The sequence below is a fragment of the Mustela nivalis genome (assembly GCF_964662115.1).
Source record: "Mustela nivalis genome assembly, chromosome: 1".
Lineage (NCBI taxonomy): Eukaryota > Metazoa > Chordata > Mammalia > Carnivora > Mustelidae > Mustela > Mustela nivalis.
The window spans coordinates 194,261,069-194,287,908 of record NC_139020.1 but is presented as its reverse complement, the minus strand read 5'-3'; the positions used below and the strand labels follow the sequence as shown (position 1 = coordinate 194,287,908).

At 57.3% G+C, this 26,840-nt stretch overlaps 1 protein-coding gene and 1 long non-coding RNA gene across 4 annotated transcripts in view; both read left to right on the top strand.

Annotated features, from left to right (window-relative positions):
- The window catches only part of LOC309870760, a 280,290-nt gene that overhangs the window by 178,033 nt on the left and 75,417 nt on the right, over positions 1 to 26,840 (top strand). The gene's annotated exons all lie outside the window — the stretch shown is intronic.
- PRKCD (protein kinase C delta) overlaps positions 19,544 to 26,840 on the top strand; it is a 28,371-nt gene continuing 21,074 nt past the window's right edge. Inside the window, exons 1-2 of one of the 3 annotated variants that reach the window (XM_082742998.1) lie at positions 19,544 to 19,827; positions 23,076 to 23,189. The gene's annotated coding sequence lies outside the window, so the exon portion shown is untranslated. Of the gene's footprint in view, positions 19,828 to 20,577; positions 20,629 to 23,075; positions 23,190 to 26,840 lie in introns of those variants that run through there. The other 2 variants (XM_082742997.1, XM_082742999.1) reach the window with 2 other exon arrangements.

Genomic DNA, 26,840 nt, shown 5'->3' with positions numbered 1-26,840 from the left:
TAAGGATCAAGGGACACCCCCAGGTCAGACAGAAGAAGCAAAAAGGAATGTCAGACTCTCCCAGCCACAGTTGCCTCTGTGGGGAGCAGCTGCCCTGAGTTCAGAGCTACCCAAAAAGAACTTCAGAGGTGCAGCCCCAGCGTGGACAGTAAGACCATCCCAGGAAGCCCTCCAGCCTCTGTGGCTCTCTGGTCTCCACCCTGGCTTGGCCTCAGCCCTCCTGGCCTACACCACGGCAGCCGGAGCCTTCTCACTGTTCTGCAGAGCTCATGGCCAAGGGGAAATATGTTTCCAGATAGGGTGAAAATAGATCTTTCTCCAAATATGCTCATCATGACTAAGAAAATAAATAGAACCAAGAGGGAAAAGAGGAGGGCACAGCCAGCAGACAAGGCCAGGTCTGTGCGGGTCTAGAAGGACAAGCTGCCAGACAGGTGGGGGTTGGGTTTGTGTGTGACTGTGTATGAGTGTGTGCCTGTGTGTGTGACTGAATGAGTTTGTACATGATGCATGAGTAAGCGTGTGTGACAGTGAATGTGAGCGTGTGTGTGTGTACGGGTGAATTTGTGAGTAAGCCTCCAGGCATGTGTATGTTTGAGCGTGAATGTGCCTGAGTAAGAATGTACAGATCACATATGTGGGTGAGTGTTCACCTGTGTTGTGGGGCGTGTGTGTGTGAACAGGTCACCATGAGTGTTTATATACAGGTGTAAGTAAGAGTTGTGTGTGCAGATTGTATGAGTGCGTGCGTGAACTTGTATGTGTGCATAATATGTGTGAGTGTGTGCGCGCACACGCACATGCTCTTGTGTAAGGGGTGCCCCAAGCCTCATGCTCTGGAAGGCAGCCCTGAGGAAAGGGAGAATTCTTTGGGCTTAGTCACTCATGGCTCAGACATAGCCAATCCAAGAACATATTTCACGATAGACGAGGCTGCATTTGGAACTTCCTGTTACCCCCCTGGCAGAGGAGGCTTCCAAGCTGGAGCCTGGTGGGGACCCCTCAGGGGAATAAAATGTTGGAACCCGAAAGCATCTCTGATCTCTTCTCCCCAAAGACTTGATGGTATGCGTAGGGAGACTCGGGCCCAGGGTCACACAGCTGGAAGGGAACAAGGCTGGGAACTCAGGTCTTGTCGTCTCTGTCCAGGGTTCTGGGCCTCCCACGGAGACACACCTTCTGCTTTCCCTGGTCATCCCTCTTCGTGCATTCAGCAATCATCTACCAAAAACCTCTTCAGGACCACACACCACGTTGGGGGCTAAGGTACAGATAAGACTCTGTCTCAAGAAGCATTCCTCCCAGGGTGGAGAGGGGGACCGCAATCGAATAACCCAGTCGGTGAGGTAACTCCAGACCCTGGAAGGCCGGGTGGTGGGATCGGAGGCCTGCTTCAGTGGTGGGGAGGGGTGTCAGGGAAGGTCTGTGCAGAGCAACATTAGTGTGGAGACCAGGACAAAGGAGCCAGCTACTCCCAGCGGGGGATCCAGTCCCATTTCCTACTCATAGGGGAGCATGAAACTGTCAGAAGGCCACTGGTCAGGAGGCCTTGGCCACTCCCCTACCCAAATCTGATGGGAAGTGATGGGAAACCAGAGGAATGCTCGCTCAGAGAAGGCCAAAGCTGAGAGGCAGGTGGGGCTCAGGGCCCAGGAAACATCGCTGGTACCATGGAGGACCATCAGTTGTCTACTCACGCCCCGGAGTTCCTGTCCTGCTGCCATGAAAATGCTAGTAACCACGGATGTTGGAGAACAGTGTCTATGGACTTGGCTGAGCACTTAGCATGGGCCAGGCGTATCCCAGGCACTTCCACGCCCCCACATACTTTAGGAAATGGGCACTGATGATACCTCTGATTTATAGAAGAAAGCGAGGACCCGTTGAAGTAACATGTTCAAGGTCATCCCCCCAGGAAGGGGCTGAGCTGCCCTTTGTACCCAGGCGTCTTGGGATCTCAAAGGCCGGAGCCCCTGAGCACACCCCTCAGCCCCTCCTGCCTGTCTGATCTTCACATTTCACTTGCACGGACCCTCCTCACTGCCCTGGTCTCCTAGAATCACCCTGCCTGACCTTGGAGCTCCCTCTGACTCAGGCCTCATGGCCTGTCATATAGCCATGAATGTTTATGGGTTCGCCATCTACAAGGCCACAGTCAACATCACGGACCTCACAGCCCCTACTATGTGCCAGGAGCATCAGGACCTTTACATGTGCGATTATGGTCTTCACAAGAACTCATCAAGATCAGCATTATGAATCTCATCTTACAACCGAGGAGATAAAGGGACCAGCTCAAGGTCAGGCAACTGTAATGGGGGGAGGGTAACCTGATCCCAGAGCCTGATATGCCTCTTGCCTTCCCACAGGGCGCTACCTAGGAACTCAGCCTGGTTTTCTTTGCTTAAACCTCCAAATCAGCCTCCCGCCACCTGCTTTGACCTAGGCAAGGTTCCAAGTCATGCTATAAAAGTCAGAAAAATCCCCGACCTTTAGGGTTACTCTTGAATTCTTGAAACCCTTGATGTTGAAATGGTGAATGCCAAGTGTTCTCCACGTCTATACCTCAGGGCTGTGAGGGAATAAACGTAAACTAGCACAGTCCCATCTTAGTGTAGGGACCCAGGACCCTTCCAAGGCTCCATTTCCTATCTGTAAAATGGGCTTATATCAGAATGCTCACATCACAGGTCTGGAGTCAGGTAAAGCCAAGGTGACGTGATGATGCCCAGCTCACAGTAGGTGCTCAGTAAATACTTACGGGTCCACTGGTTGACAGAGCATGGGTCTCAAGATCCCGAGGGGCTGCTGCTGTTTGAAGTTTGGACAGTGGGATGGAGATTTCAACTTTCTGGGTTTCCAGGGCCCTGCTCAGAGGGCACCAGTCTTCAGCCCTCTCCACAGGTTCCTGGCATTTCAGCCTAGTAAGCCCCCTGCATTCCCTCTGGACATGGTAGGGGTGAGGCACAGGTCCCAGGCTCTCCAGGTCCAGACAAACTGGGCAGAAGAGGCAGCCATTCTCCAGAGAGCTGTGTGTCCTAGAGCTGAGGCCGAGGGAGGGAAGTATCTGCAAAATGGGGAAGTTGCTGCTACAAACACCCTGGTTGAGAAACGTACTGGGGAAAATCCAACAGGCCGAGGAGGTCTAGGGAGGGGATCTCCGGGGGGGGGGGGTAGCACATGCATACTACCCCCTTACCCTTTGTCCCTTTAGCCTGGGGATGGGGGTGGCTTCTTGCTGGTCCTTCTCTCTGGGCTTCTTCTCTCTGGGCTTCCTTTCCCCCATAACATCTCCACTCTTCCATCCCCTGTGTCGTGGATTCCCTGCATTTAATTCCATCTATTTGAAATACCTAGGTGGCTTCTCTTTTCCTGTTGAACCCTGAAGCCCAGAGAGGTAAGGCCACTTGTCCAGGATGAAAGGGCGTGCCTAAGACAACCGACTGTTCTTCCTCAGCTCCCTCTCCATTTGGAGATCTGCATTCCTCACCCTGGCTCTGTGCTAGCTTCTCTGCTTTGTGCAGTGAGCTTAAGGAACTCATCAGCTGATTCTCACTAAAGTATTACTGACTGATACCCATGTCATCCAGAAGAAGCTAAAACCTCATTGGCTCTTGTCCAGAGGGAGCTGAGGCTGTGGAGAAGATGCAGCCACAGCTGGAGGCAGGCCCAAAGCGTCTCTCTTCTTGTCCCTGTCCACTTTCCCCTGCAGTAACTCCAGAGGCTAAACCAAGCCACAGAGAAAGTGCAGGGAAGGCAGCCTGAAGAGACTGTCCCCCTTCCACAAAGATCAGAGCTGGGAAAGGCAAACAGGTCCAGGATGTGCACTTTCCTCTTTTGTGCACTGTGATGGGGGGGGACAGACCAGGTAGTCCCTGAGGACATTTGCTCTCTGAAAGTCCACAGATCTGTGACTCTTAGAACACGGGCATGATATCCCTGGGTTCCTGTCCCAAGTCTGATCTGGTGTGGCCTTCTGATCCCTTCTCTCTTTGGCCTCAGTGTGCCTGTCTGCTCAGTGGAGAGGTTGATCAAGCTGGTCCATGAGGGCCGCGGAAGGAGACCCTGGTCCACATCCACGACTGGATCATGATTCTCCAGGAGCCTATCTCAGGAATCTACTGATTACAGCATCCCTGCTCAGCTAATGTCCTGCCCATTCAGACTAGAGCCCACCTGGTCATGTGCCCACTTTTCCCCGTAGCCTGATCTGCGGGAACCTGAGAGCCCATCAGCCATGGCCTAGACCTCCTGCCCCCATGGCCAGGAGCCATTCCTGCTGTCGGGGGCTCTGCCTTCTGCCTGAGGGGCTGCTTCTCCCTGGAGGAAGAGGAGGCATCACCTTGGCCTGGACAGAGGTTCACCTGAGCCCCTTATCCCACTAACCTCCCACTGTCTGGAGCTTGTTCTTTCTTCCTTTGCAGAAAAGAATGGGAAACTGGGCCGCCCTCTAGAAAGAATCCAAGAGAGGGGCTGAGCAAAGGAGGCTGGTCTCCCTCCCATGAAAAGAGAGGTCAGGCCCTTCTAAGGTTTCTGCAGGTGCAGCTCTCAACCCAAGCAGGTTACAACGCATACCCACTTCCCACATAAGACACTTTTGAATCACTTTATAAGAGTTGAGGTGCGCTACATTAGACAAGTTGTCCTAATATTACCCTTTGCAGACATTTAACGAAACATGTAGGAATTTAAAGCTTCCTGTCACCCAGCTCACATACTGTGCCGTGTGATATCTCAGTGTCCTCAAAACACTGCACTATTTACCCCATTTTACAGGGGGAGGACACAGGGGGAGAAAGGTCCAGAACCTGTGAAAGACCACATAGCCAGCGAGCTCCAGGCCACTGTCTGGGCCTGCCTTGTCCCGCAGCCTGGATCTCTGTCACCCTGGATTCTTGGTTCTGCCCTGGGGACTCAGGTGAGGGCTTCAGGCCTGTGGGGCTCACGCTTCATTAGAATTCAGAGCTGCTGAACAGCTTGGCTGAAGGGAGCAGAGCCCTCCTCCTAGCCCAGTGAGGGGCTCTGCGCCAGCGCCTTAGGACTCCTCCTGGGCTTAGCTCTGGGGCACGTGGTTTACCTGCCAGGAGCCCAGAGGTAGGAAAGCAAACACCATAAATCATCAGGAAGCCCATGTAAATATTTTATAGCTGGGACAGTAAATAATGCAGCTCCCTGGACACACCCGACCCAGTTCATCTGTCCCACATCCAGCACCCAGTTTGGGCCCTTCTCCTGACTTGCATTTTTTTTCAACAAATGCCGAAGCCCACTGCCAGGCACTTTCCTGTCCACCATCTTCACTGCTTAACCTTTGCCCAAGCTGCTCCCTCCACCGGGAACACCTTTCTCCCTAAGCCTGGCTATTCATTCTCCTCCTTCAGGAGTCACCTCCTCCAGGAAGGCTGCTTTGATTTTCTGGGTGGAGTTAGGGGTTCTCCTGGTTCTCCCAGTGCCTAGGCTTCCCCCATCTGGGTTCTGCTCCCTCTGTGTGGTCTTTTCCTAGTGATTTGTCTGCTCTTCCTTCTTCTGTCAGCTCTAAGAGAGCAATCACATCCCTTGAGTTGAACGCAAGGCTTGGCATCTAGTAAGTGCTCAACAATGTTGAAAGATGGGATAAATTATCTTTAATCCTTTAATAAGTCTGTGAGGCAAGTGTTACTGGGTTATGACTATAATCCTCATGTCACAGACAAGGAAACTGAGGCCTGAGTGGCAGTGCTGGAACTGACATCCCAACTGTCTGATCCTGAGCTTAATGCTTTCTCAACAAACCATCTTGGAAGACACCTCTTTCCCCTGCAGACCTCAAGCTCCTTGAGTCAGGGACCTTCTGTTTCTGCTCAAGGAAGCCCTTGGCCCCTGCCACAGGCTCTGGCATTCAGTAGGTGCTAATTCACGTGTTTGAATGACTGCAAAAAGCAAGTTAGTGGTCAGGATCTTGTCCTCAACCTGGGAGGGAATGCACAGTGAAGTCCTGGGGGAGGCGGGAAGCCAGGCAAGTGGACCCGTGTTCCCTGGGCCCCAGGGTAGCTCTGAGAAGACATGTGACATGTGTCTGAAGAGGGTCTCAGGTTCCCAGATGGAGACAGCTGTTGAAGGTGCTCGGATCAGCAACCCAGACATCTTCGGTCTAAAGGCTCTGCACCACTGTGGGGCCAAGTCCCTAACCAGGCCATCAGTGCCTCACAGGAACCCGAGATGTGATGACAGACGATCCCGTCTGCCCTCTCCCTGTCCTGTGTTAGGCATCAGAATGAGGACAAAGAAATCAGGGCACAGGCAGTGCAAGGTGGGACAGGACAAGGATAGCTTTGCACGGGAGCCCTGGCCTCACCCTGGCCTCAATCCTTGGCAAGGGGGTGGGCTGAAGAAGAGAAGGTCAGTGAGTTACGACTTGGTATGTCGATTGTGACTGGTTGCTGATGGCTCCCTGAGACTGTGTTAAGAAGGATTCTGAGCTGTATCCCTCCAGGCTCAGCCAGAAGGTCTGTGATCATTTAGTAAGACCTGCCACCAGCACCGAGTGGGGCGCCCTAGCCCACGCAGAATATGCCCCCTCCTCTTTTCACCTCTCCTCGACTCTCTGCACTGAGTAGGACTAAATAAAGGGTTGCAGGTTCCTTGTTGCTTACTAAGCACAAGGTCAGTTTGTAGTTCCCGTTTGTGGAGATGGAAATATGAATGCGTGGCCTCTTAACCAGTGTATCTGCAAGAGCCAGAGGGGAGTAGGGAGAAAAGAACGGGAAAGAACAGCAGAGGGCAAGTGACAAGTCCGATTCCCATCAGTATTTCCCCATAGTGTGCCTGAGACCCTGAGTCCTGTGACAAGGGCAGGCCTGGCTCTGCCCTCCCCAGTCAGCTGCAACCAAGAGTTTTCTAAGGCAAATTCCAGAGATAATCCAGGGAAGGGCCCAGGCGGCGAGGCCCTATGCTGCCGGAGGCAGGCCCACACCTTCTTTATTTGGCAGACCCGGGCATCCTCTCTGGGCCCAGGGTGTTCGAGGGGCACTCGGGCTCGGGTGCCCTCACACAGCTTCCCAAGTTGTGGGGGGAGAATCTTGCAGGATCAGAGCAGGCAGGGCTGGGCGGGATGGCCCCTCTTGGTGGGCCCCGAGGGTGGTGGCCAGACCCACAGGGCCCACGGGGAGGCCCCGGACCAGTGTGCTATGCTTGTTCTCCCAGCCCCCTAAGGCCCCTTGGACACCTGCCCCATGAGACTAAGTAGGCAAGATCTGCACCAGTCTTTGCGGCTGGAGAAGCAGCCTTCTGGAGGGGGAGCTCCGCCCTTCCCTGGCCAGCTGCCAGTACCTCCACGCCATCTCTTGTCTGGTTCACCCCCAGGCCAGAGGCCAACTGTCCCACTCTCACTCCTGTGGCTTTAGGGCAGCCTGGCCTAGTGGCTGTGAGGCTCAGCTTGACTGTGTCTTGAGCATGTCACTCAGCCTTCCTGGCCCTCAGTTTCCCCTCCTGAGGAATGGGGGTACTGACAGTGTTTAGGTGCTAAAGGCTTAAGTGACCAGAGACTGGTCAATTAAAGAGCATCCAGTATTAGCTCAGGGCCTGGTAGGTCATGGGCACTTGATACATGGGGGCTGGAACTACTGTTATTATTATTATTCTCTTATTCTATTATTATTCTATTCTATTATTCTAATCTGAGGTCAAGTTCATGTGCTCCATATCTTCTGCAGAGGCCAGAGTCTACCCCAGGGGACCCAACTAGTAGGCATGCAGGCTGGTGGCGGGCCCTGGAGCTGGGGACTTAGGATGCTCTGAACCTGAAGGCCAGGGAAAGATGGGGCCAGTGGGAGCTCCCCAGAGCCCTGTGTCCCCTGGGCCTGCTGAGCTCTGCACTGTGGACAGAGTCAGCTATCCCAGGCCACTTCTCATTCTCTCCTGGCACCGCACTGGGGCCCCGAGCAGAAACAACTATTGTCACGTCTCATTTTGATGTTCTCAGGCAGCCCCATACCAGCTGGCTGTTGCCTAATACGGTGAAAGGTTGAGTTCTTTGGGGAGAAGGCCCCCCAAAAAGGTTGACCTCTGAGTGCAGGGTGCAAGGGGTCAGGAGCCCACAGTCTCTCCAGACCCACCTCCGCTCTGGGGAGCCAGGCAGCTGGGGAAGACGATGGGGAGCACCAAGAGCACTCTTGGACACTGTGGGAAGCCATAGTATGGAGCGGGCTGGGGAGCCACAGACCCACAATAGACTCTCTGTCCTTGTCCTTCTCCCTTCTGTCCCCCCTTCCTCCTCCCCTCAGCCACCCAGGCCTTGGTCTCATGCAGGAAGATGCTGGCCTGAGTCCCATTGGGGGTGCTGGGAGGAAAGGTGCCTCCAGGGCAAACCCTGAGCTGGAGAAGCCGAGAAATGTGCAGTGGACAAACACATCTGAGCACGGTCTCTGGGTGCAGGGGTGCCGCCTGAGGAAAGCCAGCCTTCGCTAAGTGCCTACGGTGTACTTGGCCCTCATGGGGTGGGGCCACATGTGTGGTGGCATTGGCAGTGACCAGGAGAAGAGGACACAGCCTTTAAGGGAGTGACCCTGCATCTAGGGAAGGAACAAAGACACACACGGTCTAAGTCTCACCCTACCGGCCGCTAGAAGCTCACATACCAGAACAGTGGTCCCAGGGGGTCTGAGACCATGGGGCAAAGGTTCAGAATCAAGAGTGAATCAAGAATGAAATCAAGAGTGAATCAAGAGTGAAGGAGAGGAAAGGTGTTTGAGGTGGCCCAGGAGCCCCCTACACCCCCCCCACACCCTGCCCCACGAGCTGCGGGTCAGGTTCCCAGCCGTCCATTGCTAAGGGCTGAGCACGAGCTCCCAGAGCAAAGGTCAGAAGGGCGAAGATTGACGAAGGCTCCTAGACCCATGCCCAAAGACTGTATTCAAGGAACAGGCTGTGGTCAGCCTCAGGCACTGCCTCGGAGGAGGGAAGCTGGGCCTCTTGGCTGGTGGAATCCCCCCTGCAGCTCCAGCCCTGCCTGGCCTGGGCCATTACCAGCATAGGGCAGGGCACTCTGATCCCTGCTCTGTCAGCCCCAGGAAAGCCAGACAGCATGGATATAATCCATAAAGGCCGTGCCTTCATCGAGCTATTCATTTTAAGGTGCTTATTGCCATCATTCCTGCCTCTAGGCTTTCCCTTCTGCTGCATCCTCTGCTAAAACACTCTATCCTCCTGATGTGCTCCCTCATGCCTACCTGGAAAACCCCTTCCCCAAGGCTTCATTTCCCATTGTCTGCATGGCGTCCAAGGCACTGGGAACGGGAGGCCCCCACTGACCCTTGGGGTACCCTGTGAAAGCCCCACAGGCCTCCCTCACTGTTTCCCGGAATTGGCCTTAAACGTTGAAGTCTGTTGCTGGTACCCTAGGCAAGTCGCTTTGCTTGTTGGGATCTCAGTCTCCCATGACAGACTGTTAGAGGAGTTGGATGAAATGGCTTGCATTAATCTTCTAAAAACCTTAGATTCTATGCAGAGGGCTTCAGGGAATGGAAAGGAAACGTCCCTGGGCTATCCCTCCATATACCCCGGGTAATAAAATTAAATCCTATAACAGAGGTCGCAGTGATCTAGGAAGGACACATCTGACCCAGGCACTGTGCTAGACTTCTCTCTGGTCCACACTCCCCGAGTCTCTGATGGGTACAAAAAGCCCCATTTATAGATAAGGGAGTTGAAGCCAGGAGGGGAGGTGCCTTGGCCAAGGTCGCAGAGCGGAGTGGCTGAGTTCCCTGCAAGAAGACCAGCCGCCATCACCCCGGGGGACCCCGACCTCCTGCCAGGGCTCCCTGAGCTTAGCCACTGCCCTCCAACAGGAGCTGTAAGGATAGGTCCGTCTACTAATGCTTGCTCCTGGTCTCAGGTGGTCAGCCTCAGGAGCCCGGGCTGCCCTGTGAGCTGGGAACGCCACAGCTGTGTGGAAGGGAAGAGGGGCTTCTAAAGGGCAGTCACCCCTGCATTTGGCAGCTGGGAGCCTCCCGCTGAGCAGCCCTGCCAGCCAGAGGAAAACAGGTGTGTGGCCTCCTAAATCATGCTAGATTCCATCCCCTCTTCTGGTGGAGACATGGACCAAAGTCCAGGATGCCATCTGGGCCCAGCCCTAGCTAGCAGTCTTGGAAACCTCTGGCCTGTTCCAGTTTCCTGAGAAGCTGTCTTGGCCGAGGCCCTGTTGGAACCCATGGCTGGGCAGCAGAGCCGGCCCCTACCTCAGCACCCATGTATTGTCTGGGGAAGGGGCTAGGGACCCTCTGCAGGCCAGGGGGACAAGCCAGGCCCTGGACTCCTGCCTCAGTCTCCTCCAGCAACTTGTATAGCCTAGAGCAAGGATTCACCCGAGCCTCAGTTTCCTCATCTTTGGGATGGGATCAAAATGCCTGGTCTACCTAGGTGCAGGCAATTAGACAGTAATGAGGGGGGGCTCTCTGTGGAAGTTGGGGGAGCAGAGTGTGGCTGGGCCGAAGGGCAGGAAAGGATTCCTATACCCCTCACAACTGCACTCCCATGTGGGCTCCCCAGAGACCTTCATGCACACCCAGGAAGGGGACAGATGGGATAGGGGAGGCAGAAGTCCTCCTCCTCTGTCCCTCACTGGGTCAGTTCATCCTCGTGACCATGGAGAGCTAGGTCTCTTATGATCATTCCATCACATTTCAGAGAAGCTGAACTACCTGCCTGAGGTCAGGTGGCCACCGAGGACCGAGCTGGGGACCTGGCTGCTTGGGACCCAGGCTTAACCATGCAATGCCCCTGCCTCTGAAGTCACCAGCTCTTCCTCCTGGAAGCCTGGAGGCTGTAGCTTCACACAAACCTGGGGACCTGGCCCTGCCCCCGACCTGCCAAGAGGCCTCAAGCAGTGGACTCCCCTGTAAGTTGGCATCACCCCTACTTGGCAGGGAAGTGTTAAACAAGAGGCTGTTTGGAACGGCTCAGCTTGTCCCTGGAAGGAGCCAGTATCGTCCTACCAGCAAAGTAACAGGTACCATTCTGCTGCCTCCCTTGCAGAGCTGGAGTGGGGATCAGCAGCGGGTCAGAGTCAAAGGCATGGCGGGGGGTGGGGGGGACAAGCACCCCAGGCATCTCCTTAAGCAGGTCCACTGGGGGCCCATGTCAGCCTCGGCTCTGCCACCACCCCAGCCCTGACACAAACTCACTTATTAGTGTGCACTTAGTCTCACCCCAGCCCGGCGGTTTACTCTTTCTCTGAGGATCTAGGTTGTGCCTGCCTCCCATCTGACAAGCCCCAGGAAGCCAGGTCTGCCCTCAATTGCTAGGGCTCCCTCGATCAGGGCTCAGCTAGGGGACTATAATCAGTAGGAGAGCCTCAGGTCCAGGTAACCCACGGGCTGGAAGTTCTGGAGGAGGTAGACTTGGGGGACAGTTGGTGGTACTAGCAACCTGGTGAGGCCCTATGGGGCAGGGGGGACAGGGCTCCAGGAGCCAAACTGAGCCCCGCCCCTTGTCGGTTGCCCTCGCTTCTTCCTGACACCCTCTTTTCTCTTCCTCCGAGACCTGGGGGCTAAGGCTGGGGCTTGGCCTCTGGACCATACCTCAAGCCCCAGGTGTGTGGTTTCCCAGGGCTAGAAGGCACACTCTGCCCTGATGTCTGAGGTCTTACTGAACCTGGTATAAGGGGTTAGGGAAGGCTTCCTGGAGGAGGTTCTCACTAAGCCAAGACCTACTTGAAGACTGAGAAGGAGTTGGCTGGGCATGGAGTACCAAACAAAGGGAACAGCACAGGGAAAGTCCTGAGGTGAGAAATTACAGAATGTTGTCCAGCGGGAACTGAAAGAACTTTCTCTCACTGGAGCTGGAGGGCTAAGCCATACTGGGCCTGGTGGTCATGTCTAGACTTTGTCCTTTGTCCTGAGAGATCCTTGGTCAGCTTCAGGGTGGGGAGTGTGCAGTCCTTGGCATGTTAGGAGTATTGTGTGGTTGCTGTGAGGAGAAAAAGCTGTTGGGGGTGGGGTGGTGGGGTCCCGAGTAGACAAGATAGCAGATGGCTGGATGAGAGACACCAGTGGGCCTGGCCAGGGTGGCGACAATGGGGACAAATGAATGGAGAAGTCAGAATAGGAGACTGAGGTACCTTGGGGACAAACACCTGCATGAGCTTCCCTCGTGACCTGGGGCCTGGCTGGGGTGGCAGCTGCTCTGGGGGGGGAAGAGTTGAGCAGGCTGAGTGACAGGGCAGAGGGCTGCTCAGTGCAGGCCCACTTCAGTCCATCCCAGCCTCTATGAAGACTCTCTCCCCTCCCCCTCTTCTGGAACAAAGCTTTTTTTTTTTTTTTTTTTTTTTTTTTTTTTTTTTTAAAGATTTTATTTATTTATCAGAGAGAGAGGGGGAGAGAGCGAGCACAGGCAGACAGAATGGCAGGCAGAGGCAGAGGGAGAAGCAGGCTCCCCGCTGAGCAAGGAGCCCGATGTGGGACTCGATCCCAGGACGCTGGGATCATGACCTGAGCTGAAGGCAGCTGCTTAACCAACTGAGCCACCCAGGCGTTTGCCTCAGGGGGGACAAGTTTATTTTTCTTCCTTTGCACCATGGCCGTACTAGGCACACATGGCACTCCCGACAGTGACTGAAGTTTGGCCACCACATGCCTTCTCCAAAGCCTGGGGGGACATGGAGCCTTCCTTGGGGACTTCTTCTCTAGATTCCAGGGTTTTCAGGAGGGTGATGTGGAAGGAGGGGCCTTGAGGAACAGGAGGGAAGGCTGGGCTTTTCTGCCACTCTGTTCCTTTCAACTACCCCCTCCCAAACCATCTGGCCCTTACATGCATACACAAGAACCCAAAGTCAGATTCCCCAGAACACTCCCACTGCAGCCCCTAAGGGCCGGCATTCAAACCCACTCATGCTTTCCTGAGTTCTAATCTCAACCCCCTCCAGGCTTGCCCTGGAGCGATGCCCCCAAGGCTGGGAGCGGTGCACATGTGTGCACACCCCTACCCCGGAGGACACGCCAGCCCAGCTGCTTTGCAACATGATAGAACTAGAGCAGACATCAGCATGAACTTCCCAGGCTTCCAGGTTGTGAAACCTGAGGCCAAGTTGAAAGTCAGTTCGTCTTCTTTGCAAGGCCCTCTCGCATGATCCCAAATCTCCCCCACACCTGGCGGCTTCTGTGATTCTGGACTCGGTACCTGAAGCTATAGTTCCAGTCCTCATCCTGGGGAACCCTGGTGCAGCTGTATTCAGCCGGCCTGAGTCCTCACCCCACTGGCCTAGAGCGGGAGTGTAAAGGGTCCCACCTGAGGGCTTAGACTGTGTACCCCAGCCCTTGATCCAAATGCCACCCATTATCCAGAAATTCCAGCCTTCTTCCTCCCCTTCCTCCACTGCTCTGGGATGAGTGCCCAGTGCTCACAGGCCCCAAGGGGCTGGTCTGGGAACTGGCTGTGTTTCTTGCCCCAAGGCCTCACCATTCCTGCTGCCCAGCAGCCTGGCTGTCTGCCTAGCTGCTGTGGCCAAGGTGGCCACAGCCTCTGCCCACAGAAGCCTGTGGGCAGAGACAGGGCTCAGGCGTGTGAAGGTGGTGGGGTGGGCAGCAGTCTGAGGGTGAGACTCTGCTCCCCGGGGAGGCTAACCTCTGCCCCCTTCAACCGGCTGGGCATTGGGGTGGTGTCATGTCTCAGCCAAGGGAGCTCACAGTCTGAGGGAGCTGGACACGGATAGCCCAGTGGCCTGTTTCTAGCCCTGGGCACAGGCTGGGCCCTTTGCTTCCAACATTTCAATCCCCCCCTCAGAGCAGCCCCAAGGGAGTTGCTCAAGGTCACATAGCCAGTTAGTGTGGAGGCTGCCTGCTAGTTCTTCCCTCTCCGGAGCCTCTGTGCCACGTGGTTGGGGCCTCAGGACAGGTTCTGGACAGTGCAGGCTGGTGGGGTAGCCTTGAAGGGAGGGCTTATGGGAAACAGAGGACCTCCTTGGTGAGTGGCAGGCATCTGGGAGGCTCCCTGGAGGAGGACTTTTTGTAGGGGGCTTTGTGAGATGGTGGAGAGTTTGGCGGAATGGCATTCCAGGGACAAAGCCCAGCTTGAGCAGAGGCAGGGGTTTTGATGAGTAGCGTGTGGGGGGAAGGTGAGTGGGTTGACAAGGGGTGTCCTGGTGCCCTGGGGCCTCTTATACCCTGGAGGACCTGGGATGGAGGGTGCTGGCTATGCCAGTATGCGGGCGCTTGCTCACACTCTGCTGGTCCAACTGGCCCAACCACTTCTCTCTGGGCACTGCCCACTGCCCCTGCTCACAGGTATTGGTAAACCCTGGGTGAAACCTGGATCAGGAGCCTAGGACCACTCCCCCTCCCCCCATCCCTGTCCCAGGGAAAAATTATTAAGGGGTCCTAAGCCCCAGAGTGTTCTGTCATCTTCTCTAGAAAGTTTTTCCGGATGGTGGCCTCCAGCACAACAGTTTCTAAAGATATAATCAGTGTGGAGAGTAGATCTATCTGAGGAGATCAAATTATCGGGGTAATTATGGGAGACTTCTACTTTCCTCTGTAAACTCGTCTTTATTTTCCTTAATTCCTTATTTTTCATCAGAATAGCCAAAGCGTGTCATTACTTTTCTAGATTTCTGTGACTCTCTCTCCGCATCTCTCATCCCCAGTCCAAGCCCCTGTCCTCACGGTCTTCTCACAGGCTCCCTCCTAGGGGACAGGCTGCGGTGCCTTGGACGACCCTCTTTCCCACGGCGTTGGCTGTGCCGTCCACCAAATGGGCGCAGTCAGGTCTCACGGACTTCGCAGATCCCGCTGCGAAGAAGGATGAGGAGGCGAAGGCGCCAAGTGGCGCGGTGACCGAGGTGACGGGGCCAGCCCAGCCTCCAGGTGGCAGCCGGACCCGGGAATAGAGCCGGCCCTTTTATAGCCCGGCGTGCGTCGCAAGGCGGGGCGGGGCCTCCGGCGCGGCTCCCACAGGCTTCCCTGGGGCGGGGCGGGGCGGGGCGGGGCGTGGCCGGGCCCGAGGCCAGTCGGTACCCTAACACTGAGACATGCCTGCGGGGGCGCGCGCGGCGGTCTGGGCGCGGATGGGGTGTGTGTGTGTGTGTGTATGTGTGTCGCACGGTGGACGACCGTGTGCCTGCGGTTCTTCCGCACCCTCCCCACCGCGAGGGCCGCCCTCACGCGCAGGGCCTGTCCCCCGTACCCCACCAGCCAAGCTGGGCTGGGTGAGCTGCCCGCTGCGGGAGGAAACTGAGGCATGGGTAGACGAGGAGGCGAGGGGCCTGGCGAGCGCGGGTGTCAGAGCTTAGTGTGAGACCTAGCGGATTAGAGCAGAGGGTGCTGTTGCGTGGGGGGGAGGAAGGGATGGGAGAGGCCCAGTGGTGATGGGGAAGAGGTGGAGGCTCCCTTGGGTCTCTGAGCCAGGGAAAAGCTTCCGTTCTGTTCCTGGCTCTGACAGCACCGACATCCATCCAGCCTCCCCAGAGGTGGGAACTCAGGTGGGCAGGTGTTCTGCCATGGTCAGTATAGGACTGGGGCAAGCCAGGGGCTGCATACCCATGAGAGCCCCAGCAAAGCCCTGTGCCCCATGCTCTCAGAAAGCACCTTCCCCTTGCCTACCCCCAAGTACTTCTCAAGTTTCACCCAAACACGAATGCATGGAGGACAGAACTTGGGGACTGTTAGCTGGGTCTCACTAACTCTTGGATTGAGTCTCACGCCTAGCACCCCATGAGCTCCGTCTCTCCTACCCTCCCAACCGCCCACCAGGCCAGTATTACTTTTATCATCTCCATTCCACAGATGAGGAAGCTCATCTGCAGTTAAGTCCAGGTCCAGGTCAGAGCCAGGATGTGAACTTGGCCCCTCAAACCCTTAGCCCAGCATTCTACTACCATGTGGCACTGCTCCCAAAGCCACAGCACTTACTTGCCCCCTACCCAGTGCCCAAGGCTGCCATCCCTGCTCATGACTATCTTTGTGGCCTGAGATAGGGCCACAGTTTGGACCATGTCCCAAGTGCCCTTCCAACTTCCAACAGAACCCTCTTGGCTTCTCCATTCCCCAACGATGGCCCAGGCACAACATCCCTGCTGACGTGGGCCTCCTGCTTAAGAAGCATGAGTGAATCTACCATGGCCAGGCTAGCACTCTGGGTGTGATGAGGATGGCACCTGCAGCCAAAGCTTTAAGGACAGGGATGATGATACAGAGGAGCAAGAAAGGGAGGGGCAGAAAGGCCAGAGCAAGGACCAACTTTTGGCAGGGATCAAGGGGGGGGGGACACTCCATGCTGCCCCCCCAGTTAGGTAGGCCCCGGGAAGAGGGGAAGGTTCAGGCCTGTTCCAGCTGGTTTAGCTGAGTCCTGGACTTCCCATGGAGGGGTCTGGGGGCCCCCAGCGTTCATGGCCTTTGGATGGGGTAGGAGCTGCACCAATCAAGCCAGCCCTCCTCTGGGCATACCCTGCAGGGAGCCCAGAGAGGAAGAGCCCTGGGTGCGTGCTAGGAGTAGGGGTCCGGACACTGTCCACCACTCTCTGTGATGGGCCTGTTTCCTTGGCTGCAAATCCAGAGGAGGAAGAAGAGAAAGTACCACTTCTGAACAGTTGCCAAGGGCCCAGCCCTGCTTGGGGATTTACACCCCGTGTCATGAGAGGCCATCGAGGGCTCTTCCGAGGCTGATAGCCTGTGACTCAGCAAAGTGACGGTACCTATGCCCTGGCCCATGGGAGCTGAGCACTCACCAGGTATCCAACCTGGCTGAGGTTTCCCACACCTCATCTCACCTAACTGTGACTCAGCCCCTGACATGGGTCTGTCATGAGCAGAAAGGTGTGGTCGATGCCTAAGGTCATACAGTTAGCAGGTGACATAGTCCGGGCTTGCTCCCAGGCCTCAGGAGGCCCTTCCAAGGTGGGGAGCAGGCATGTTATAGGGATACTAGCCCAGTGTGGTGCACAGGAACAGTTCTGCCATGCACAGTGGCTCCAGCTGAGCTTGGCTTGTTCTCCCCAGGGTCATGAGAGGTGACCCTCCTCAGGGTCCCTGCATCCTTCCTGTACTTTTGTCACAGTGTGGCCTACACTGCCTCAGCCTCTCTGCCCCTCTTCGGGTGCACCACACTTCCCCTTGAAGTTTCCAGAACAGAGAGACTGGCTGATGCCAGTGTGTGCTCACAGCCCTTGAGCTCATGTGTCTGCATAATCCCGAGGGTCCACAAAGTCCTTCCTGGTGTCTAATTTAAGTCTTTCTGGCTCCCACAGCATGCTACCAGCCCTGCTCTAAATTCATGGTTCTTAAGAAGGTGTGATTTTTGCTCTCTTGCCCCTCCCCTACCGAGGACATTTGGCAGTCTGGAGATATCTTTATCTGCCACAACTTGAGGGAGAGGAGTGCTATTGGCATCTAGTGTGTAGAGGGCAGGCGTGCTGCTAAATATCCTGCAAGTCACAGGACAGTCCTTACAGCAAGGAATTATCTGCGCCGAAGGAAAGGAGTGTTGAGATTGAGAACCGCTGATATAAAACATGGGCTTCGGAGCAGGGCAGTTTGGTTCGAATCCTGACCCTGCCATTCCCTAGCTGTGTACCTTTTGGGCAAGTGGTCTCACCTGTCTTTGAGATGCAGTTTTGCTCTTCACCCAAAGTGGCACTAATAGTGGTCCTTACCTTGTGGGGTCTTGAGGACTGAACGGAGTGAACACATTCATGGGGTGCAGGGGCCTGACCCTGGGGAGGCTCCATCAGTGATAGCCATTATTCTTCCTTTCCATGTCCTAAGGTGAATTTTAGGGTGTGGGAGCAAAGGTCTTGCGGTTAGACCCGGAGATCCCAAAGGGTACAGCCTAGCATGAAGTGGGCTAACTGTTGATGCTGAGGGAGAGGATAAGTTGGTCACTGTGGGCCCGGAGGAAAGAATCGGAAAGGAAACTTGATCCCAGGTGGGCAGAAATCATCTGAAGCTCACCTCCATCATCCTTCTCTCCAGCCCAGCCCCAGGGAAGCCATGGGGTGGGGGTAAGAGGACCAGGACACAAAACACTCTAATGAATACGGTTCCTCAGCTCAGGGAATTGCTCTAGATTCACAGCTGGATGTCAGGGAGAAGTGGCGTGTGAGTGGATGCAACCAAGACAGGGAGAGACATGAGGGTGTGGGAAATGGCATTTGGGCCCAGGACACAGCATATGTGAAGGGTAAGGCATAAGGCTTGTTTCCCAGATGATATTCCATGTGCCCAGAGGAGTCCAGTTTGGTGGAAAGAGCCTACCCTCTTGGGACATCAGGACAAGGAAACCGGACATACGTGTTTTCAAAACAGGTCCCCCTTCCCAGGTATAGGGTACCAGGACCCTTTTTTTCTCTGTGGTGCAAAAAAGAATCATTATAATTTTGCTCTTTCCAGTCCAGCCCACCACCACCCCCCACCCCCGCTTAAAATAGAGTTTTGGGATCCGCATCTCTGCCAGGGCTCTCCATCCCTGGAGGTCTCACTAGACTCTTCCCCCTCCCAATCCACCCACCCGTCCAGTGACCCACCTGCTCTGGCCTGTTCTCCCCACCCATCTTCCACAACCCAGGGTCCTCCCACCGGCACAGGTGGTAGCTCCCCTGTCCCCATCCATTCTCCCAGGAGCCCACTCCATTGGAAGAGCTGCCACCAACGTATTCCTTGAGACCAAAGTCCTAGCCATGACCTGTCTCTGCCATGAGTCCCTTGATCAACTTGGTCCTCCTCAGGAATTGCCCCCCATTTCCAACCATTAGGCTTTGGCTGGGAAGAGCTGTCTCTCCATACCTTCTAGGTGTTCTCCCAGAAGGCCTGGGACCTGGAACCCTCTTCTTTGCCTCTGGAAAAATGAAATTTCTTTGGAGTATGGAACCATCAGCTTTTCCCTTTTTGAGCTTTTGGGGCAAGCTAATGGGATCCTTGGGTCCCTCTCCATCCCCGGACTTTAGGCCCAGAGGGTAACCAGTGAAGAAATGAATGAGTGAATGAATGACTGAGTTATGCCTGGCCACTGAGTTTCCAGTACAGAAAGGAGCCTTGGGCTCCTACTGGGGGCGGTGGGGAGTTATGGAAAGTGGGGGCAGGAGAGCAAAAGACTGGAGGATCAAGGTAGGGGCTGCTCTTAGAATCGCTGGACCAGCAGCGACAGACCGGCGAGAGCCTCCCCCGCTGGAGTCTTCCCAGCTCGTCTCCAGGGCAGGGCCGGGACCAGCCGGCCTGGCGGCGGGCACTGGGCCCGGCGGCGTCCACACTCCAGCCAACAGGAAGAGAGAGAGAGCGAGGCCGGGCGCGGCGGGCCAGCTGGCCGGTGGGGAGTCCCGGGCGTGGGCGCTGGGAGCTGGGGAAGCCCCGCCGGCGCCTCCCCGCTTCGGTGTGGGAGAGGTGGGGAGAGCGCCCCCCTCCCGCGGGCCTCAGCGTCCTCCTCCGTAAAGTGGGGCGCCTTCTGAGGGGCTGAGGGCGGACAGGGGCCGAGGCGTGCTGCGGAGCGCAGAGAGCGCCCGGCACCCGGAGTCGGAGGCCGGGACCCCCTCCTCGCGGCGGCGGGGGCGGGGCCGTGGGGGGGCTGGCCCTGGAGGAGGCGGGCCCTGAGCGGGGGCGGGGCCGGGGCCGGCACCTGGGTGAGGTCGCGCCGCCCGGCCCCCTTGCACTTCCGTGTGCAGCGGCGCGCGAGAGGGAGGCGGCGGCCCTGGGATCCCTGGAGCGACCCCCGGCATCCGCCCGCCGTGCTGAGGTCCGGACGGGACTCTCCGGCCTACCGGCCCGTCCGGGTCGGGCCCGCACCGACCCCCGTCCCCGCGCGCGCCCGAGAGCGGCGCGGGGAGCTGGACCTCAGCCGCCGCGACCCCTGGCGCCTGGCGGTGCGCGGGAGGTGAGTGAGGGCCTGGCCCCGACGTGGGATCCCGGCTACCCCTGGGGCGCGCCGCCCCTCCCTTCCCCCCTCCCCGATCCGGTTCCCGTTTCCGAAACTGAGAAACTGAGCCGCGGCCGGCGAAAGTCCCGTCGCGCCCCGAGACCGACCGGTGCCTCGGTTCCCCGTCCGTCGGTCTGTCCCTCCCTCCGTGCAGCCGTGGGGGTCGAAGCCCTCTCGTCGGTCTGCTCCCGGCCCCGTCACCCGCTTGTGTGTCCTAGACCCTCGGAGCGTTCGCCCGTCCCTCGCGGATCCCCGGGGCCCTCGGTGGGTCCATCTGTCCCCACCCCCTCTACGTTCCCGCGTCCGCGTCTTTCTAGTCCGGATGGGTCAATCCATAGCCCTCCGCGTGCCCCACCCCCACCGCACCTCCCGCCGCCCCCTGAATCCTGTGCTCCCGGAGCCGCGCCCCCGGCCCACGCTCGTCGCCCCCTGCCGGTCCCGCCGCCCCTCCTTTTCTACTGCGGAGGAGAGGCTACAGGCCGCCCGCCTGGCCTCGCCGCCCGCGTCTGAGTCCCTGCCGGGCCCAGCCCGCGCGGCGCCTCCTCCTTGCTCTCCCTCTTCTTCCAGTCTGTGTGTCTCTCTATGCCTTTCTCCATCTGTCTCCGGGCTGGGCGTGGCTCCAGGCTCCACCATTCCCCCCCTCTTACCGCCCCGCCCTTATGCCCCTCTGAGTCCCCTCCCCTGGTGGCTCCTTCCAGGTCCCGTCGATCCGGGCCCCTCCGCAATCCAGACGCCACCCCCGCGTGGGGGCCTGGCCAGGTGAGGGGACGGGGTGGAAAGGCAGGAGGTGGGCACCGTCAGAACTGTCCCACTTCTCCGACTCTCCCATTTGTCCTTGCCTGGGAGGGAAGAACCCCACTGAGCCCCTCCACTTCCGCCCAGCTAGAAGGATCTGGTGGGGTGGGGGGGGGCATCCTCTTCTCTGGCCCCTACCCTCTATGGTTGGACTTGATTCCTTGTGCTGAGTCGCCTGTATCTGGGCATGTAGGTATATTATGTGTTTGTCTCTCCCTCTGTGTTCTTTGTCACTGTGTCTGTGGTCCTTTTCCACATGGAGTGACTTGCCTGTGTGTGTGTGTGTGTGTCTGGGTGTTTAGCGGCTCTGTGTGCCCTTTGCAACTCTGTGCGTACTATGTCCTGGTGTGCTGGCACCAGACTCCTGTGTGTTGGTATGTGTGTGTGTGTGTGTGTGTGTGTGTCCTTGTATGCCTGTGTGTCCCTTGTGTGTCTGGAGGGTCCTGTGTTGCACACTGGTTTGTGCCGTGGTGACCCACTGGCCATATACTTTGAGCTGTTAATTTGGGGAGCCAGTGGTGTTAGAGTGTCAGCCCCTCACACTTATGAGTGTGTCTGTATGAGTGTGGGTGTGTATGTACACTCCCTTGTCTTCCTTTCCTGCTGCCACAGAGCTGCTGTGACCAGGCTGACCTGGTCACTGAAGGAGGGGACGGGTCCTTTGAGTTTCCTCGTTCCTGCTGTGGACGGAGCTGGGGTGTGGTGGACAGGCCAGTAGAGGGCAGCTCTCTGTGTATGTGTGTGTGTGTCCCTTGCACGCACACTGTCTGGTTTGGACAGTTGTACCTGGCTGTAGAATGGTATAAGAGATCTGGTGTGTTCTGAGCTGTGGTTGGGAGTGTGTGGGGCGAGTGTGTGACTGGTGGGGACTCACAGTCTGACAGTATCAAACTGCCAGTCTGGGAGTTAGGGAGTCCCAGTGATTTTGGGAACTGAGAGAGTGGTACCCCGGTTGACAGCGCTGGAGGGAAGGTGAGAGCCCCAGTGTGTGTGAGAGCAGGGGGGAGGCCATGAGGTGTGCATGCTGCGCCTCAAGCCCAGCCCCGGCTCCTGGGGAGGCTGGGGAAAGCCTCTGTCTCTCACCTTCCTCTGCTCCCCCCGGTTGAGGGGGACCGGAGGGCAAGTCTTCGCGTTTGCATTGTTGTGACCCCAGTCTCTGGACCCAGGAAAGATGTGGGCCCCAATATTCACTGTGCCTCTTATGGGCAAGGGACGGGAGCTAACCTTCTCTAAGGCTGCGGGAGTCCCCTTACCTGCAGAACAGAAAAAGTTGCTGTGAGGACTCAAGGTCTTAGGTCACTGGGCCTCTGGCACAGGCTTGGCTCACAGGCAGAGCTTACCACATGCTAAGTCTTACTTGGTGACCACTGACCCCGCCCCCAACTGTATGGTCCCCTGGGCTAATAAAAGCCCCAATAGTCCCAACCCAGTTTCCTGTCTGTGATGTGTCTGTTGCCCGTCCTGTGCCCTTGACCGCACTGCTTGCAGAAGGGCAGATGGCTGGCAGAGACCTCATGAACCCTGTTCAGCCCAATTGACGCCTGCCCAGTTTCAGCAGCACTGATGGAGGAATAGGGCTGGGGGGGTGATTTGGAGCTTGACTGCAGGGTGCTGACACCGTTTAGCTGCCGCAGCTAATTGAAGTTTAAATTAAAATTAGGAATAAAGTACAGCTAGGCCTGAGGGTGCGTCATTCTGCAGGGAGTGGTGATGGGGGTCTTCAGCTGAAGGAGGAGCCGCCATCTGGTGGGAGGGGGAGTCTTCGGTGGTCGGGCTTGCAGGAAAAGTGCTCAAGTCTTTCTGCCAGGAGACCCGGGATACCTCGCTGCCTTTGCCATTCCTTCCTTCTAGGATCTCTCTGGGCCTCAGTTTTTTCCAGCTGCATAATGGGCCCAGAATTAATAGAATCACCTGGACTAGAAGGTGCAAAACAAGGAATAAGAAAGTGCCCCTGTTCATTTGGTACACCCAATGTGAGCCCAGCACAGGAGACGTCAGGCCATGTCACTAGGGCCTTAGAACTTCCCTGGGGAGATGTAGTCTCCTCATTTTAAAGATAAGACAGGCAGAAGCTCAGAGAGATTGCCCTGGACCACAGAGCAGTGGCTGGCCCTACCGTGCGGTCTCCTAAGTCACAGGGCGACCTCCTCCAGACAGGAAGATTAGGAAACGCTTTCTTGCTACGTCTGTAGTCTGGAGATGCTCCGAGGGCTGACACACAGTGATCCAACCCCTAGCATGGAGAGGACACATAGCCGGTGTCTTGGAAAAGTTGAGCCCAACACCCCGTTTCACAGGAGAGAAAGCCGAGTCCAAAGAGGTGGAGGTCTCCAAGCCAGACGGGGCCGACTGAGGGGGAGAGCCTGTGTGGTGGTGCCTCCCAGCTCAGCTGCTTCCTCTTGTTCCTGCAGGTCTGCCTGGACCCTGCTGAGGTGAGGGCGGTGGGCCTACCTCTGGTGGTGGCTGTGTGGCGGTGGCTGCAGCAGGAGCCAGCACTGAGGGCAAGGGGGAGCCAGGAGCCCCAGGTAAGACTGCATCCTCCTGGACATGGGGACAATGTGCATGGGGTGGCCCTCCTCTTTGGGCTCTTCCCCTTCTGCTGTGGTGGGGGCTCGGTGGGGTGTGGGGAGGGTCCCACAAAGCCTTCAGGCTGGGTATGGGGCCTGGGTGCCCAGAGAGGGCAGCAGTTTGCCTGGAGCTCTGAGGCCTGGGCCTGCCAGCACTTTGGGGTGAAGAGTGGGGCCGCTTTGCTGGTCAGTTAGAAAGAAGCTGGTGTGTGTCCCACGGTTTGGGGGTGGGTGTATCAGCTTTTTTGTGGTCCTTTGGTGTGGCCTCAGGCTGTCTTCATCATTGTCACACGGGTTTGCCCTGGGCCCTACATTGGGTTGGATATCAAGCTGAGAATGGAAAGAGGTCTCCTGCATTCTCTTCCACACCCCAGTTCCTTCATTTCTCCAGGCTCTCTGGGGCAGAGGCGAGCCTCAAAAATCCCCCTCCCCAGCCCCCAGATTCTGGGTGAGTTAGGGAAGGCTAGGGAAGGCTGCCCTCTCTCAGGCCCCTTGTAAAACTAGAGATTCCTTTCTTTGGGACCAGACTTGCCTCCTTTAGCCCATATTGCAGTGAAAACAGTCCCGCGAGTTACCCACTGAGTGTCCAAAGTCCAGTGGACAAGATTCTGTGGGTGTGGTGGCATTGCTGACGGCACCTGGAACCTAGGGAGTGACACTGGGGAGGGGGCGGCCAAGGTGGTCTTTCTTCCAGGAGGCCTCCCTGATCAGCCCCCACTCCCCTTCCCACTGTCTGTTGGGCACCTATAGGTTTGGGGAGGGGGTGGTGAATGGACCAGTGGGGGCTGGGCTCTCAGAGCTTAAGTCTGGGAGGCAGGGGAAGGAGGAGGTCAGGGTCTTGGCTCCTGGGATGGGAGACTGAACAAGGCCAGGGTCATCCCTGGGTCTGCTGTTTATTCAACTTAACCACCAAATCCAGAGGGCAGGAGGTAATCTGTTCTTGGCTGGCTGGGGGCCTCCGCTCCCTGAGGTCAGGGGGTCACCCTCTCCCAGCACTGAGCCTCATTCCCTAAGAAGTTCACCCAGTTCGTCTTGCAGTCAGCCCACTTTCAAAGCTCAAACATCACCTCCCCAGCCGGCACAGACCTCGGAGTGCTCATACAAGGACATAGAAACGGAGCTGCCCTCAGCGCCCGTGCCTAAAAAGCCTCGAGTGCCCACACACACACCACACATGCACGCACACGTCCACGGCTTTTCACACGCACTCACCCACAGGCACGCTCAGGCAAGCATGCAGATGCTCGCCCAGTCATCCTTGCACACAGAAGCCTGCCCACACACACCACACTGCCCATTCTGGGTAAGGAAGGGGGAGTCCTCGGTCAGGGTCACCACCCCCGCCTGCGACCGGCACGGAGGGTGAGGTTTGAGGTGTGGCTGTGACCACAGGTGCTCCAGGGGGTCCAGCAACACTGGGCAGTGGGTTCTGCCCCGGCGGTCACCTGCCAGCCTGCTCACCCGGACCGGACCCCAGGCTGACCGGGACTCGGTGCAGGGGAGCTGGGGATGAGGGCGAGGGACCACATGAGCTGTGCCAGCACTGCTTGTGGCCGCTGCCACAGAGGAGGAAGTGGGCTGCTTGTGGTCATGGGGCCAAGGTGCTCGCAGGTGGATGGGGGTCCGGTCAGCCCCTCTGTCCCCCATAGCATCCATGCCTGGTGGAAGAGGGGTTGCTGGGCTCTGGCGACTGGGAGGCAAGCAGGCTGCTTCTCCCAGGGCGGTGTGTGCACTTGCCAAAGCCTGGGCCCAGGGAGAGGCCTGTCCATATGAGGTGTTTCCGGAGACTCACTTCCCCTGGGCTGCCCAGGAAGTGGTTTCAGAGTGGGACTGACCAGCCCGCTGTCTGTGGCCTGCCCCGCCCTGGCCTTGCCTGTGAGGGGAGCAGCGCCTGGCCCGTGGGTTAGGCTGACTGACCAGGCTTCCCACGCCAGGGCTGATTGGGCCTTGACGGAGGCCCAAGGAGAGGGGTCGTGGGGTGAAGCCATGAAGTCCCCTGCAGCCCCCAGAACCCCAGTTCCTCCTTCCCTCTGAGCTGTACCCTGAGGCTCAAAGCCTAACTGGCAGGCACGGGGGCCTTGTGTGAATTGGCAGCCGCTGAGTTGCCTCTCTGGGATTAGGCCGCTCCGAGGAGCTGTATGAAAGAACCTGGGCAAGTGCCTTTGGTTCCTGGTGCCTCATTTTTCTTCTCTGACAACGAGACAATGATGGCATCCATCTTCATGGGCTGGTGCCGAAAACTACAGATAATGTATGCAAAGCGGTGAGCGTCGTGCCTGGCACTTTATTAGTGTTTAAAGATTGGAAACTGTAGTTACGTAAAGCACTCAGCACTCGTTTTGTGGTAACTACCCCAGAAAACAGCAAGTGGTCTTGGTGACGGGGTTAGTATTGTCTGAAGTCCCGGACCCCCGCCCAGCATCACAGGGCCTGGTGGCCACACAGCCCGGCCAAGCAGCCAGGGCTCAGGCTCTCTCGCTCCCCCTCGCGTCCGCCTCCCACTGGCAGGCCTGCAGGGTGGGAGCCCGGGTGGAGCAGCTGCGCCCACTCAACAGCCCAGCCCCCTCACTGCCTTCAAAGGGAGAAAAATAGCTCTCATGACAAGTGGATGCAGGAAGAGAAAGGCAGCTGCCTGCTGCCCCCTCAGGCCTCCCCCTCCCCCTCTATGGTCCCCCACGGGACTCTTGGAGAAGCTGAGGCTGGTGATGAGGGGCGGACGGTGAGCCCTCCTGCAGGCCTGCCTACCCTTCAGAGTCTGCCTGTGAACTGGGAAGGGGGTGGATATCCGGGGCCCGGGGCTAGAAATCCCCCGCCTCCTGCACGCGTATCCCTATCTACATCCTTGACACTTGGCAGCTGGTGGCGGGGACCTGCCTAGCGTGAGGACCTGCAGAGGGTCAGTGCAGGGAGGGGGAGCCTTTTGCTAGAGTGTGGGTGTGGTAATGATGGTGGTATGGTAGGCAAGGGCCCTGAGAGGGAGGGAGGGAGCTGGGCAGGAGCCTGGGCCAGGACTGTGAGCCAGGGCATGCTGGAGGTTTAAGAGCAAGATCTCTGTGGGCATCAGACAGACCTGGGGTCGAGTTCTCACTTGGTATTTACTAGCTGGGTACTCTTGAGCCAGCAGCTGGACTGCTTTGAGCCTCCGCGGCCTCATCTGTGCAATGGGCAGATCAGGGAGTTGCCATCAGAGACCTAAGGAAGACCTAAGGAAGAAGCCTGTGTTTCAGGGGAGGGGGCAGGAAGACGGAACAGCAAGTGCAGAGGCTCCTAAGCAGGAAGGAACCCGGCTGCTCAGGGAACTGAAAGGGGTCACTGCGGCTGGGGCAGAGGAATGAGGGGAGGGCAGTGGCTGAGGAGGAGGTCAGGGAGGTAATGGAAGCAGCTTGGGTGGGTCAGGCCCAGGAGAGGCGTCTGGGCTTATTGGAAAGGGAGTGCTGAGATCTGCTTTATGGGGGAGAGGGGCTGTGGGGCCAGAGCAGAGGATGGAAAGCAGGCAGGTGCAGAGCCTGGGGAAGGTGTTGGTGCCAGGATGGGGACAGTGGTGGAGAGGAGACGACTTCAGGGTAGAGTGCAGGACAGAACTGAGAGCCATGCGGTGTGGGGAAGAAG